Raw genomic sequence first — 3922 nt, 5'->3', positions numbered from 1 at the left:
AAAGATACCCAAGAAAACCAAGAAAAAGCAATCAAACAGGTAATGCATACAGCTTAAGTTTGAAAGATAAAATGGTGGTAATGAAAAAAAAAACACAAACCGAGGGAAGGCTCGATATGGAAAATCTGGGTAAATGAACAGAGACAAGTATAACCAACAGAATACAAGAGATAGAAGAATCTCAGACACTGGACATACTATAAAGGAAATAAACTTAGTGATTAAAGACAATAACACATCCAACAAATACTTAACACAAAACATCCAGGTAATATGGGACATCGTGATAAGACCAAACCTAAGAATAATAGGGGTAGAAGAAGGAGAAGAATTACAGCACAAAGGCCCAGAAAATATGTTCAACAAAATTATAGAAGAAAACTTTTCCAACCTAAAGAAGGATATTCCTATGAAGGTACAAAAAGCATACAGAATACTGAATAGACTGAATAAACCATCCCCTTGCCATGTAATAATAAAAACACAAAACATACAGAATAAAGAAAGAATATTAAAAGCTGCAAAGGAAAAGAGTCAAGTAACATGTGAGTGGAAACCTATCAGAATTGTACCTGACGAGTTCGAGACCAGCCTGGTCTACAGAGTTAGTTCCACGACAGGCTCCAAAGCCACAGAGAAACCCTGTCTCGAAAATAAAAAAGAATTATACCTGACTTCTCAGTGTAAACCATGAAAGCCATAAGGTCTTGGATAGATGTGCTGCAGACACTAAGAGATCAGACTATTAGACCCAGCAAAGCTTGCATTCACCATCAATGGAGAAAACGAGATGTTCCAGTAAAAAAACAGATTTAAACAATATATAGCCACAAAACCCAGCCTTACAGAAAATATTAGAAGGAAGACCACAAACCAAGGAAGGTAACAACACCCATAACAATCCAGCATCAGACAATCCTCCACCAGCACAACTCAAAGAAGGGAAACACACAGACAATACCACCAGAAAAAAAAGGAGTTAACAACCACTGGTCATTAATATCACTTAATAACAATGGACTCAATTCACCTATAAAAGGGCACAGGTTATGAGAATGGATACGAAAACAGGATCCAACATTCTGCTGTTTACAAGAAACACACATCAACCTCAAAGACAGACACTACCTCAGAGTAAAGGGTTGGGAAAAGTTTTATTTTTTTTCATCAAATGGGCCAAAGAAACAAGTGGGTGTGGCTATACTAATATCTAACAAAATTGATTTCAAACAAAAATCAATCAGAAGAGATAAAGGATACTTTATTTTCATAACACAAACAATTCATCAGGAAGAAGTCTCAATTCTGAATATCTAAGCCCCTAATATAAAGCACCCGCATATGTAAAAGAAACATTGCTAGAACTCAAAGCATACATCAAACTGAACATGGCAGACAATGAAGGCTGATGAGAAGCCAAGGACAATAGCACTGGGTTTTGATCCTACTACATGAACAGGTTTGTGGAAGCCTAGCCTTTGGATGCTCACCTTCCTAGATGAAGGGTGGAGGACCTTGGACTTCCCACAGGGCAGGAAACCCTGATTGCTTCTTTGGACTGAAGAAGGAGAGGGAGAGGAGTGGGGGGAGGGGGAGGAAAATGGGAGGTGGGGAGAGGGAGAAATTTTTAATAAAAAAAACCAATTTATTAGGAGAAAGTCTCAATCCTGAATATCTAAGCATTACTAGAACTCAAAGCATACATCAAAACCCACACTCTAGTAGTAGGAGATTTCAACACTCCTCTCTCACCAATGAACAGGTCAACCAGACACAACCTTAACAGAGAAATAAGAGAACTAACAAATGTAATGAACAAAATAGACTTAACAGACATCTATAGAACATTCCACTGAAACAGAAAAAAATATACCTTCTTCTCAGCATCTCATGGAACCTTCTCCAAAATTGATCACATAATTGGTAACAAACATCCACAAATACAAAAAATTGTAGTAACCACCTTTGTACTATCGGATCAGCATGGAATAAAGTTAGAATTCAACAACAATTCTAACCCCAGAAAGCCTACAAACTCACGGAAACTGAACACTCAACTACTGAACCACACCTGGATCAAGGAAAAAATAAAGAAAGAAATTAAAGTCTTCCTTGAATTCAATAAAAATAAAGACACATCATATCCAAACCTATGTGACACTATGAATGCAGTGCTAAGAGGAAAGTACATAGCACTAAGTGCCCACATAAAGAAAAGGGAGATTGCTCACTTTATACTTAACAGCACACCTGAAATCTCCAGAAAAAAAAGAAGCAGACTCACCTAGGAGGAGTAGAAGACTGGAAATAATCAAACTGAGGGCTGAAATCTACAAAATAAAACAAAGAAAACTAACCAAAGAATCAATGAAACAAAAAGCTGGTTCCTGGAGAAAATCAACAAGATTGACAAACCGCTATGCAAATTAATCAAACGTCAGCGGGAAATCATGCAAATTAACAAGATCAGAAATGAAAAGGGGGACATAACAGGAGACATAGAGAAAATTCTGAGAACCATCAGATCTTACTACAAAAGCCTGTATGCCACAAAATTGGAAAATGTAAAAGAAACAGACACTTTTTTAGATAAATACCATATACCAAAGTTAAACCAGGACCAGGTGGACAATTTAAATAGACCTTTTAGTCGCGAAGAATTAGAAGCTGTTATCAAAAACCTCCCTACCAAAAAAACACCCAGGTCCAGATGGTTTCAACGCAGAATTCTACCAGTATTTCCAAGAAGACCTAATACCTATACTCCTTAATGTATTTCACAAAATATAAACAGAAGAGTCATTGCCAAATTCCTTTTATGAAGGTACAGTTACCTTGATACCAAAACCTCACAAAGACTCAACCAAGAAAGAGAAATTACAGGCCAATCTCACTCATGAACATCGACGCAAAAATCCACAACAAAATACTGGCAAACCGAATCCAAGAACACATCAGAAAACTTACCCATAATGATCAAGTAGGCTTCATCCCAGTGATGCAGGGCTGGTTCAACATACAAAAATCTATCAATGTAATAAATCATATAAATAAACTGAAAGAAAAAAACCATATGATCATTTCCTTAGATGCTGAAAAAGCATTTGACAAAATTCAACATCCTTTTATGATAAAGGTCTTGGAGAGATTAGGGATACAAGGGTCATACCTAAATATAACAAAAGCTATTTACAGCAAGACGACAGCTAACATCAAATTAAATGGAGAGAAACTCAAAGCCATCCCACTAAAATCAGGAACATGACAAGGTTGTCCATTCTCTCGACACCTCTTCAATCTTGTGCTTGAAGTTCTAGCAATAGCAATAAGATAACATAAGGGGATCAAAAGGATTTGAATTGGAAAGGAAGAAGTTAAACTCTGATTATTTGCGGATGATATGATAGTGTACATAATCGACCCCAAAAACTCCACCAAAGAACTCCTACAGCTGATAAACACTTTTAGTAGCGTGCCAGGATACAAGATCAACTCCAAAAAATCAGTTGCCCTCCTTAACACAAAGGATGTAAAAGCAGAGAGGGAAATCAGAGAAGCATAGCCTTTCACGATAGCAACAAATAGCATAAAATATCTTGGGGTAACTCTAACCAAGGAAGTGAAGGATCCATTTGACAAGAACTTTAAGTCTTTGAAGAAAGAAATTGAGGAAGATACCAGAAAATGAAAGGATCTGCCTTGCTCTTGGATTGGGAAGATCAACATAGTAAAAATGGCAATTCTATCAAGGGCAATTTATAGATTCAATGCAATCCCCATCAAGGTCCCATCAAAATTCTTCACAAATCTTGAGAGGACATTAATCAACTTTATATGGAAAAACAAAGAATCCAGGATAGCAAAAACTACCTTATACAATAAAGGAATTTCTGGAGGCATTACCATCCCTGACTTCAAACTC

The sequence above is a fragment of the Alexandromys fortis genome, unplaced genomic scaffold (assembly GCF_014885135.2).
Source record: "Alexandromys fortis isolate MF-2015 unplaced genomic scaffold, M_Fortis_MF-2015_v1.1 scaffold_549, whole genome shotgun sequence".
NCBI classification, from domain to species: domain Eukaryota; kingdom Metazoa; phylum Chordata; class Mammalia; order Rodentia; family Cricetidae; genus Alexandromys; species Alexandromys fortis.
Note: the sequence above shows the minus strand (reverse complement) of the source record.